The sequence below is a fragment of the Oncorhynchus keta genome, chromosome 5, assembly GCF_023373465.1.
Source record: "Oncorhynchus keta strain PuntledgeMale-10-30-2019 chromosome 5, Oket_V2, whole genome shotgun sequence".
Taxonomy (NCBI): Eukaryota; Metazoa; Chordata; class Actinopteri; order Salmoniformes; family Salmonidae; genus Oncorhynchus; species Oncorhynchus keta.
In genome coordinates this window covers 34280647-34293317 of record NC_068425.1, presented here as the reverse complement: position 1 = coordinate 34293317, position 12671 = coordinate 34280647, and the positions used below count along the sequence as shown (strand labels likewise).

The following is a 12671-nucleotide window of genomic DNA, read 5'->3' as shown; positions in this document are numbered from 1 at the left end:
AACATGGATGCCAGAGGTCTCCAGGACAGTCCACTGGTCAGGGATCCTTTCAACATGGATGCCAGAGGTCTCCAGGACAGGAAGTGGTCCACCAGGGTTTCCAGTTCAGTGTCTCCAAAATCTAGAATAACTGTATACATTACAACAAGATCATGCAGTTTTACTTCTCAAAGTATAAAAATATGATCCTGAACCTGACTGCCCTGTAATACAAAACATAATGTAACCTGACTGCCCTGTAATACAAAACATAATGTAACCTGACTGCCCTGTAATACAAAACATAATGTAACCTGACTGCCCTGTAATACAAAACATAATGTAACCTGACTGCCCTGTAATACAAAACATAAAGTAACCTGACTGCCCTGTAATACAAAACATAAAGTAACCTGACTGCCCTGTAATACAAAACATAATGTAACCTGACTGCCCTGTAATACAAAACATAAAGTAACCTGACTGCCCTGTAATACAAAACATAAAGTAACCTGACTGCCCTGTAATACAAAACATAATGTAACCTGACTGCCCTGTAATACAAAACATAATGTAACCTGACTGCCCTGTAATACAAAACATAAAGTAACCTGACTGCCCTGTAATACAAAACATAATGTAACCTGACTGCCCTGTAATACAAAACATAATGTAACCTGACTGCCCTGTAATACAAAACATAATGTAACCTGACTGCCCTGTAATACAAAACATAATGTAACCTGACTGCCCTGTAATACAAAACATAATGTAACCTGACTGCCCTGTAATACAAAACATAATGTAACCTGACTGCCCTGTAATACAAAACATAATGTAACCTGACTGCCCTGTAATACAAAACATAATGTAACCTGACTGCCCTGTAATACAAAACATGTAACCAGCTTGTTGGACTGCCCTGTACAAAACATAATGTAACCTGACTGCCCTGTAATACAAAACATACACTGCCCTGTAATACAAAACATAATGTAACCTGACTGCCCTGTAATACAAAACATGACCAGCTTGACTGCCCTGTAATACAAAACATAAAGTAACCTGACTGCCCTGTAATACAAAACATAATGTAACCTGACTGCCCTGTAATACAAAACATAATGTAACCTGACTGCCCTGTAATACAAAACATAATGTAACCTGACTGCCCTGTAATACAAAACATAATGTAACCTGACTGCCCTGTAATACAAAATCCTGACTCTGGCCAGTTGGTGAAGCTGACCAGCTTGTTGGCACACAGGACCTCTACACTGGTGAAGCTGACCAGCTTGTTGGCACACAGGACCTCTACACTGGTGAAGCTGACCAGCTTGTTGGCACACAGGACCTCTACACTGGTGAAGCTGACCAGCTTGTTGGCACACAGGACCTCTATACTGGTGAAGCTGACCAGCTTGTTGGCACACAGGACCTCTACACTGGTGAAGCTGACCAGCTTGTTGGCACACAGGACCTCTACACTGGTGAAGCTGACCAGCTTGTTGGCACACAGGACCTCTACACTGGTGAAGCTGACCAGCTTGTTGGCACACAGGACCTCTATACTGGAGTCCTGGAACCTGTCAGTCATACTCTCCACTAGCCCGTCAAGCATTTTGTCCGGTGATGTGACGAGTGTCTTGCTGTCACCATAGGGCAATCGAAATCCCCTCATATCTGTTGGCCATTGTGGCCTTCATCACAGGCCCTTCTCTGATGACAACAGGCTCATTTGACCATCCTTTCAGAATGTTCTTTTACAACACTCTATTTCTTATTGCAGATTAAATAAGAAGTACAAAACCAGGTATGTTTAAGTACTGCCTGTGTTGAGCACAAGGAGCTGTGGGCTTCTCCTATGGTGATGGTGGACCTCTGCAGACAGGCGCACAGGTTGCTCTGGTGATGGTGGACCTCTGCAGACAGGCGCACAGGTTGCTCTGGTGATGGTGGACCTCTGCAGACAGGCGCACAGGTTGCTCTGGTGATGGTGGACCTCTGCAGACAGGCGCACAGGTTGCTCTGGTGATGGTGGACCTCTGCAGACAGGCGCACAGGTTGCTCTGGTGATGGTGGACCTCTGCAGACAGGCGCACAGGTTGCTCTGGTGATGGTGGACCTCTGCAGACAGGCGAACGGGTTGCTATGGTGATGGTGGACCTCTGCAGACAGGCGAACTGGTTGCTATGGTGATGGTGGACCTCTGCAGACAGGCGAACTGGTTGCTATGGTGATGGTGGACCTCTGCAGACAGGCGAACAGGTTGCTCATGTGTGTTACAGAGTGTCATGCAGGAAGCCACAGAAGTGGATAACAACAGCCTCCCTCGCAGTACTGTAGTATTTCCTGGCCTTGGCCTGCTGGACACCTCAGACATTTTGGGCATCAGTAGATTGTTCTTTATGTACTTCAGATTCAAAGACACACAAATAGACAATGAATTGCTGTCAACAAAAAAAACTATATTAGATATGTCATTTTATCAGTACATAAAGCATTGAAACATGTTACCAATTGTAACTGTGTTTGTTGTTATTTACAGGACATTGCATATTGATGACTTCTGGAGTACTTAGAATAGCAATCTAGAGCCACTACCTGTTCCAGACGCTGGACAAGCCCCTGGTACCGTCGCAGGAAGAGGTCCAGTGCACGCAATAGGTGTCCTTCCCCATCGAGTCCTGCCAATTCTGGTGGGCACCAGCGGTGTGTGCCCAAGAGCCTGGAAGCTGTTCACCAGGTTTGCCCTGTTCAGTGGACTGGTGTGGTAGAAAGTGTACAGTCATGGCCAAAAGTTTTGAGAATGACACAAATATTAATTTCCAAAGTTTGCTGCTTCAGTGTCTTTAGACATTTTTGTCAGATGTTACTATGGAATACTGAAGTATAATTACAAGCATTTCATAAGTGTCACAGGCTTTTATTGACAATTACATAAAGTTGATGCAAAGAGTCAATATTTGCAGTGTTGACCCTTCGTTTTCAAGACCTCTGCAATATGGTGCATAAACTCTTTATCCTGCTTCTCATTTCTATTAGTTGAGCCCGCAGCGATTCCTTTTTTCTCATCCAAACCGCAAAAATAAAGACATCAAATTAATTCAATAATAATTAAATATACAATCATGTTATCCAATATAGCTGTCAGTTGATTGTGCTAAATTAGCCTTCTAGCCTTTGTTTACTTAAGGTTCAACACTATACGGCTGGTAAAGTCAATTGTGTCACAATGCTTCAAAATGTAAACAGCATCTGGAGACAAACATTCAAATAGAATCATCAAATGTCATCATCAGTAGGCCTATCATTTGGTTATTTATACACTATTTTGAGGTGAACCAAAGCTTATTAATAACCTACAATACTGGACCACGTCTGCTAAATAGACTTGAAAAATCTAGCTACAAAAGTACTAGTCTAGCTACAAGAGTAACAACATTCACTTACTCGCACATCCACTCCAAGTCAGAAAGTGGTCTCACCTTCTTGCCAATGGCATGTACAGTCCTAAACAGTATCTTCATCTTCGTGCTGGTCTGCTCTGACATTATTGTCATCACAGAGGGTGTCAAGAGGAGAGGCACTGATTGAGCCTGGGACACTCGGCACGCAGGCAATGTGACACTTGCTGTGTTCATGGTCACAAATTTTTTTTAATAATTTCTTTTTTTAACCTTTATTTTACTAGGCATGTCAGTTAAGAACACATTCTTATTTTCAATGACGGCCTAGGAAATGTTCTCCAGCTTCATCATTTTATTTCTGATAACAAATTAGTTGTTTCTGCTTTTATCTTCAGCACACTGGTGACACACAGAACAATTCATCACCACAGTCTCCGCATCTTACTGCAGCCAGCCTCTTGAAACGCCTTTATCTCCAAACCTTAATTTCTCACAAAACTTCCTGTGACTCGTCCTCCTTTTCGTCAGTGGGTTTTCGTTTCAAAAGGTTGGCTCGCTCCAGGTAAATATCGCCACATAATAGCTATTTATTGAACAGTAGCTAGCAGCAGACCCGTGGCAAGTGAGCGATGTCGAGTAGCTAATGTACCGTGTGGTAAACAGTGCCGCGAAACTAAAAGCACTAGAGACGGTCTGTGGTAGGCTGGCAAACATGAGTAATTCCCTTGAGCCATCATGCCAGATTTGATTACATTACTATTTTGGTACAAACATTTACCCGCCAGTGTGGCGGAAAACCTTCTGACATTTACTCGCCAAATGAAAAATCTACCCGCATTTGGCGCTTGGCGGGTGTTAATTTCAGAACCTGCCGCCATCCATCTACGGTTTCTGGTTGGGGTAGGTTATAATAGTAGGTACAACATCTCCAATGCACTTCCTTATAAACTCACTCACCGAATCAGCGTATAAATCGATATTATTTTCTGAGGCTACCTGGTACATGTCCCAGTCCACACGATCAAAACAATCTTGAAGCGTGGGTTACGCTTGGTCAGACCAGTGTTGAATAGTCCTCGTCAGGAGATACATCCTGTTTGAGTTTCTGCATATAGGAAGGCAGGAGCAAAATGGAGACGTGGTCAGATTTGCCGAACGGAGGGCAGGGGAGGGCCTTGTATGCATCACGGAAGATAGAGTAGGAGTGATCCAGTGTATTGCCCTCACGAGTGCTACAATCAATATGCTGATAGAATTTAGCTAGCCTTGTTCTCAAATTTGCTTTGTTAATTAAAATACCCAGCTACAATAAATGCAGCCTTAGGATATATCGTTTCCAGTTTGCAAAAAATCCAGTGAAGTTCCTTGAGGGTCGTCGTGGTATCGGCTTGAGGGGGGATGTACACGGCGGTGACAATAACAGACGAGAATTATCTTGGGAGATAATACGGTTGGCATTTGATTGTGAGGAATTCTAGGTCAGGTGAACAAAAGCACTTGAGTTCTTGTACGTTGTTACGATTACACCATGAGTCGTTAATCACGAAACAAACAACCTGCCCTTCATCTTCCCAGAGATGTTTATTTCTGTCAGCGTGACGCATAAAGAATTCCGGTGGCTGTACGGACTCCGACAACATATCCTGAGAGAGCCATGTTTCCGTGAAACCGAGTATGTTACAGTCCCCGATGTCTCTCTGGAAAGCAATCCTTGCCCTAATTTCGTCTACCTTGTTATCTAGAGACTGGACTTTAGTGAGTAATATACTCAGAAGCTGTGGGTGGTGTGCACGCCTCCGAATTCTGACCAGAAGACCGCTCCGTCTACCACTTCTGCGGCGACGTTGTTTTGGGTCGGCCTCTGGAATCAGATCGAATGCCCTGGGTGGTGGTGCGAACAAAGGATCTGCATCGGGAAAGTTGTTTTCCTGGTCAAATTGTTGGTAAGTTCACTCTGATATCCAATAGTTCTTCCCGGCTGGACTAGAAGCGAGGCGACCCTTTCTGTTGGCACCATCTTGCTCACACAAGAAAACTATAACATTAAAGTGATATCTTGTTTATAAGATATTGGATTGAATTTATTGATTAATTGAATACATGAATATACACCTATTGTTGAAACATTATACATAATGAGATTAAATAATAGTATCATGAGTATATGAAAGACGATACAATTATTAACATCACCCCCCCCCCCACACACAATATTACATTTTCTATGATAACATTTATCCATTTAGATCCAAATGTGTGATATTACATAGACACAGGGGAGACCTGATCCTAGATCAGAGCTGCATATTATGCTCCAGAGGTTACCATGGTGATCAGATTAAGTCAACTGTTTAAGAATGGGAGATGGATATGTTTTCTATAGAGCCTTTAATTTAGGGATCTATAACCACTGTCGGGTATAGGATGGAGATGAAATATGGCACGTTTTTGATTTCTGGTGTTTTTTAATTTGCCCTAAAAGAGAAAAACTCTTTCCACATAGACAGACATAGGGTTTCTCTCTAGTGTGTGTTCGCTGGTGTGAATTCAGGGTCCCTGACTCAGCAAAGCTCTTTCCACACTGATCACAGCTATAAGGCTTCTCTCCAGTGTGTGTTCGCTGGTGGGAATTCAGGGTGGAAGCTCGAGCAAAGCTCTTTCCACACTGATCACAGCTATAAGGTTTCTCTCCTGTGTGTGTTCGCTGGTGTATAGTTAGTTTATCTGATAGAGCAAAGCTCTTCCCACACTGATCACAGCTATAAGGCTTCTCTCCAGTGTGTATGCGCTGGTGTTTATTCAAGGTGGAAACCACAGCAAAGCTCTTTCCACACAGATTACAGCTATACGGCTTCTCTCCAGTGTGTGTTCGCTGGTGTATAATCAGGTTGTTAGCTACAGCAAAGCTCTTCCCACACTGATGACAGCTATAAGGCTTCTCCCCTGTGTGTACACTCCGGTGTATGGTTAGGGATCCTGCACTCGCAAAGTTTTTCCCACAATCAAGGCAGGGGTAAGGTTTCTCCCCTGTATGAATTCTCAGATGATATTTGAATGTGTAATATGTAGCAAACCCCTTCCCACATTGATCACAGCTGTAAGGCTTTTCTTCGGTGTGTGTTACCTGGTGTCTAGTTAGGTTGGAAGCTTGAGCAAAACTCTTCCCACATTGATCACAGCTGTAAGGTTTCTCTTCTGTGTGTGTCACCTGGTGTCTAGTTAGGTTGGAAGTGTAAGCAAACCTCTTCCCACATTGATCACAGCTATAAGGCTTCTCTCCAGTGTGTGTTACCTGGTGTGCTGTCAGGTTGCCTGAGTGATTGAAGCTCTTCCCACACTGATCACAGCTGTAAGGCTTCTCTCCAGTGTGTGTTAGCTGGTGTGCTGTCAGGTTGCCTGCCTGATTAAAGCTCTTTCCACACTGAACACAGCTATAAGGCTTCTCTCCAGTGTGTATTACCAGGTGTGTAGTCAGCTGTCCAGACCGAGCAAAGCTCTTCCCACACTGATCACAGCTGTAAGGCTTCTCTCCAGTGTGTGTTAACTGGTGTGTAGTCAGGTTGCCTGACTGATTGAAGCTCTTCCCACACTGATCACAGCGATAAGGCTTCTCTCCGGTGTGAATACGCAGGTGAATTATGAAGGACCTCCGTGTAGTGAAACTCTTCCCACAGTCAGAGCAGCTGTGGTGAGATTTCTTCCCTGTACGTCTGTGCTGGTGTTTGAGGTGTTCTGATTGGGAGAGACTCTTCTCTGCCTCGTCAGCAACATGTTGTAGTTGAAGCTCCCCAGATGATAAGTCCCTCCCACTGAGAGGAGGAGAGTCCCCTGTGAAACAGACATTGAAACAGACATTGAATAACTCGGTTTTGGAAATATGGGTCCATAACCAAACATCAACAATATATCATTATACACTCAGTGGACAGTTTATTAGGTACACTCCCCAGTTCAAGAAAATAGGTCACTCCTACAGTCACGTGGCTATGGCTTGCTATAAAAAGCAGACAGACAGGCAGAGACATTAAGTTCCTGTTTGATTGAACATCAGAATGGGCAAAACAAGTGACCTAAGCGACTAAGCGAGGTATGATCGCCGGTGCCAGGCGCGCCGGATCCAGAATCTCAGAAACAGCCGCCCTCCTGGACTTTTCACACACGACAGTGTCCAGAGTTTACCAAGAATGGTGCATCAAAAAAGCAAATATCCAGTCAGCAGCAGTCCTGTTGGTGAAAACAGCTCATTGACCAAAGAGGTCACAGGAGAATGGCAAGAATGGTGCAAGCTGACAGGCGGGCCACAAACAGACAAATAACTGCACAGTTTTTCTGAACATTGTTGCTGACCAAACCCAATAGAGTATCTTTGGGATGAGATGGAACGGGCTGTTGGCAGCATGAATGAGCAGCCGTCTGCAGCAACTGCGTGTTGCCATTAACGTGAATGAACCAACATCCCTGTGGTACGTTTCCAACACCTTGTAGAATCCACACTCCGGAGAATTCAGGCTGTTTTGGAGTCAAAGGCTGGCCCGATCCAGTACTAGATTGGTGTACCTAATAAACTGGCCAATTAGTATATATTGTTTATCAATGAATTAACAGAAGTTGCAGAATCAGATTGTAGTTTCATCCACACACCCCATTGTTCTTACTTGATGAAATCAAATCTCCCTCCTCGTGTCCTTCTCTCACAGTTCCACTCTGCCCTGGTGTTTTCCTGCAGTCGACCAGCCTCACAGACACCCTCTTCAGACCCAGCAGTAAGGAGCTACCAGGAGAGTTGTGACCAGGGGACTCTGGCAGGTTGGAGGGGGCCGGACTAGCTCTGTCCTGGTGAACACAGGAAGTATTGAACAAAAATGTGATGACTTTAGTCTAAATCTCTGATTGATGCTGCATCCTTATAATACCCCATTTCTCCTGAAGTGTGCAATCGTTCACTACTTTCCACAAACGTACATATTTTTTCAAATCACCCAAGTATTTTAGCAGTGCATTGTACACCACACCATAATTTCAAATGGTAGCACAGTGACTCACTTTGCCCTACTGTATAGAAGTCCACTGGCTGAAGAAGAGTGGTGTCGTATTTACAGTCAAATCCATTAATTATTTGGTTTTAGCTTCCAACCTAAATTAATGTCAATTTATACCGTTTTTTTTCAAACTGTACGTAAACTCGACACTATCCAATTTTGGTTTCGTGGTTCAGTTTTTAGCAGTTTCATTAAATTATAGATAAATGTATAGTTTACAAATGACAGGAAAATCTTTTCAAAAGTAATTTATTGAAAATGGCCTAAGAATTTTTAAACAGATTTGTGCTTAGAGTTGTGAAAATTGACCACATTCTTGTGAAAATTCCACCAAAGAGAGAAAAAAACGTCATTGGATTGGTGGAGTCATGTGATAGTGGGAGAATCCACCGTATGTTTTATAACAGCCATTTCCTTTCAAATCAGTGAAGGAAAGTGAACAAGTGCACAGTTAGGGAGGAAGGAAAGACAATTAGGGATTCCTTAACATATTATCTAGGCAGAAATAGAGCAAGCGTGAGGGCCAAGGGTGCAACACTAGAACTGCGATTTGCCACATCATTCAACAGAGTTCTGGAACACCATTGAGCGCTGCTGAAAAGCAGAGGCGCTACCGTGCCAGACGTGATGCTGATTAATCTGTTTGGGTGAGGGGGCAGCATTTTCACGTTCGGATGAAAAGCGTTCCCAGCGTAAACGTCCTGCTACTCAGGCCCAGATGCTAATATATGCATAATATTAGTAGTATTGGACAGAAAACACTGAAGTTTCTAAAACTGTTTGAATGATGTCTGTGAGTATAACAGAACTCATATGGTAGGCGAAAACCTGAGAAAAATCCAACCAGGAAGTGGGAAATCTGAGGTTTGTAGTTTTTCAACTCATTGCCTATTGAATATAGTGTCTATGGGGTAATATTGCACTTCCTAAGGCTTCCACTAGATGTCAACAGTCTTTAGAACCTTGTTTGAGGCTTCTACTGTGAAGTGGGGGAGAATAAGAGCTGATTGAGTCAGGTGTCTGCCAGAGTGGCATGAGCTGATCACGCTCACTCACGTGAGAGCGACCTGCTTCCAATGCAATTCTAAAGACAAAGGAATTCACTAGTTGGAACATTATTGAAAATTTATGTTAAAAACATCCTAAAGATTGATTCTATACATCGTTTGACATGTTTCTACGGACTGTAACAGAACTTTTTGACTTTGTCTGGACCTAGTGATCGCGCGTCATGGATTTGTGAACTCAAGGCGCGAACAACAAGGAGGTATTTGGACATAAATGGACTTTATCGAACTAAACAAACATTTGTGGAACTGGGATTCCTGGGAGTGCATTCTGATGAAGATCATCAAAGATAAGTAAATATTTATAATGCTATTTCTGACTTCTCTTGACTACACAACATGGCTGGTATCTGTTTGGCTTGTTTTGGTCTCTGAGCGCCATACTGAGATAATTGCATGGTTTACTTTTTCCGTAAAGCTTTTTTGAAATCTGACAAAGCGGTTGCATTAAGGAGAAGTATATCTATCATTCTGTGCATAATACTTGTATCTTTTATCAAAGTTTATTATGAGAATTTCTGTAAATTGATGTGGCTCTGTGCAAATTTACAGGATGCTTTGGAGGCAAAGCCAAATGTAAACTGAGGTTTTTGGATATAAATATGAACTTGATCGACCAAAACATACATGTATTGTTACATTAGTGTAAGCACAGATCATAAGGATATATTTACGATTTACAATGGGCGTGAGGTGTCATGAAACCCCCCACCTCCATACCTCTCGATCTCTCCCCCTCTGGTGGGGTGTGAGAGATGTCTCTGCAGGATTGTGGTCCACAGTAACCTGACCCGAACAGGCCAGTCATGACAATACTTATGTTAAGCCCTGATATGGCTATGCCATATGGCTGTTGGCTACACTAGTTCATTTAGCAGGCAAGATTTGCTTAGAATTCCGTGGCATTATTTTATAGTATGAAGAAAACAATTGAACTTAGCTGTATAAAATAGAAAGGATATTTTCTTCAAGCGATTTGAAGGAGTGCGAACACATGCGGCCATTCTGTGTTGAGAGGTGAACAAAGAAAACAGGTACTTGTATACGCTTAAGTAAAGAAAAGGAACTATCTGCACAATGAACAGTGAAATAGGCATCACTTTGACTTGACAGGTATAATATGTAATAATTAAGGGTAACACTTTATAATAACCATCATTAGTAAGTCATTTATATCTATTAATTACTGGGTAACGACCCTCAAATAAGTTGCTACTGTGAAATCAATAATGAAAGTATCTATATGGTTACAGTTAACTGCTGGCGCTGTCTATTTTGCTGCAGGTGAAATGGTTAAGTAACAATATATTTACATGTTTCTTTTAGGCAACATGACTTTGGGAGAAGAAAAGGAGCGCTGTCAAAGCGAAATTAAACAGGGAGCTGCAGAAACTACAAGATCAGTTGAGGAAAGTCGAACAGCGAGCAGAGAAATACAGAAAGCGGCTCCAACGATCGAAAAAGGACCACCCATCTCCAAGATCCAAAGTCAACAAGTTGGTTCGGCAAATCTCAGGCACATCCCTAAGGAGAACCCTGTTGTTTCATACAGCAGTAGCTGAGGATGTACATAACAAGTACACATTCAAAGAGAGAGAGTGACAGACAAGTCATTGCAGGAATAGTCACCAGCAAAATCCTGAAGTACAGGTTGCAGAGATTGGCAGAGGAGGTTGTGGATACAACTGGTAAATTAAAATGTCTACAGGTACCAGAGGAAGAAGCACAAGGGGATTGCTGACACGCTGAGATCAACGGTGAGATGATTATTTTTATGTGACGATGTCAGCAGGATCACAACAGGAAAAAAAGAGAAAAAGGTGACAAAAAAGAAAATGCAGAAAAGATGGTGGATTCAATGAAGACCCTCCATTTTAAGTTCCTAGATGAGCAAACCAACCTCCGTCTATCATACTCACTGTTCTGCACACTTCCCCTCCTACTGGGTTGTGCTTCCAACATCGGCAGATCGTGACACATGCATGTGCAAACAACATGAGGCTTTATTTAACCTAAAAGCTTCACCAGATGCACATCATCTACACATCCAATGTGGAGAGCCTGACACATGCCATCACAAGCAAGCTATGTATGTATGTATGTATGTATGTATGTATGTATGTATGTATGTATGTATGTATGTATGTATGCATGTATGTAAGGAAAAAGGAGAAAGGAAGAAAGAGCAGTAAGATGAGTGAAGAAAAGAGGAGAAAGACTGGAGGAAGGAAAAGAGTAATAAGAGCAGACAGAGGTACAATGGCTCTCCCCAAGAAACATAATGAATGATATATGGACAGCAGCAAGAAATAGGTTCACTGTTCCTACCATCAAGGCCGTGCTTATTGTGAAGACAAACTTCAACCTCCCCTGCCAGGAGTTCATGGAGAAGCAGGCCAAAGACAGAGAAATGCTTTAAGAAGATACATTCTTCTGAGAAATATACAGATTAGGTTGGTATAAACTATATTATGTAGTTACCAATCACGTCATTGTCTTATTTCTTTATTGTGTTGTTAAGTATTTCACATATACTATTGCCTGTTTTTTCCCCCAATTTTGCTCATGTTCACTTATGCTCTTATTCTACCCAGACTAGCAGGACCACTGAATGGCTGTTCAGATTGGACAGTTCTGTCTTGTCTGTAGTGTTTCTGTAGTATAGTTGTTTTCTCTATCACAGTGGGCCTGTTAAGACTAAATACATGAACCCTTAAGTGTCCCCCTTTTTTTATGTCAGATAATAACATTGGATATTTTAATGATATATTGACCGCCGAACTGGAAATGTCCCCGGTTTTCATTTCAGAAATCTGGTCTCCTTATTGTAAGTAACGTTAAGCATTTCACTGTAAAGTCTACAACCGTTGTATTCCCGCATGTGACAGAAAATTTGTTTTGATAGGCCCGACTGTGGACCACATTAGGATCTTGATATGCTAAATAAGGACAATCTGATAGATATTTGCGTTGAGAACATGCTCAGTAATTTGACTAGTATTAACTCCATATCATTATTCGACACGAGCTATCATTGTTGTTTTACTTCCGCATAAAGACGCGGGAAAACACAAGCTAACAGCACCGTAACTGGTAGCCTAGCAACAATAATCACCTCTTTTCAACTGTCCTTTTCTTTATTTGGGCACCAAAAATGTGTGTAAACGGTGTGTGTG

The 12671-nt window shown here is 42.4% G+C and overlaps 1 long non-coding RNA gene and 1 pseudogene across 1 annotated transcript; both read right to left on the bottom strand.

Moving 5' to 3' along the window:
* Positions 1-203: 203 nt before the first annotated feature.
* Positions 204-840, bottom strand: LOC127930205 (uncharacterized). The gene is made up of 3 exons (XR_008137161.1): positions 591-840; positions 360-425; positions 204-293 (listed from the first exon to the last, which is right to left on the bottom strand). It is a non-coding gene; the product is annotated as an uncharacterized LOC127930205 (long non-coding RNA).
* A 4994-nt stretch (positions 841-5834) lies between these two features.
* LOC118372693 (gastrula zinc finger protein XlCGF57.1-like) overlaps positions 5835-12671 on the bottom strand; it is a 150374-nt pseudogene continuing 143537 nt past the window's right edge.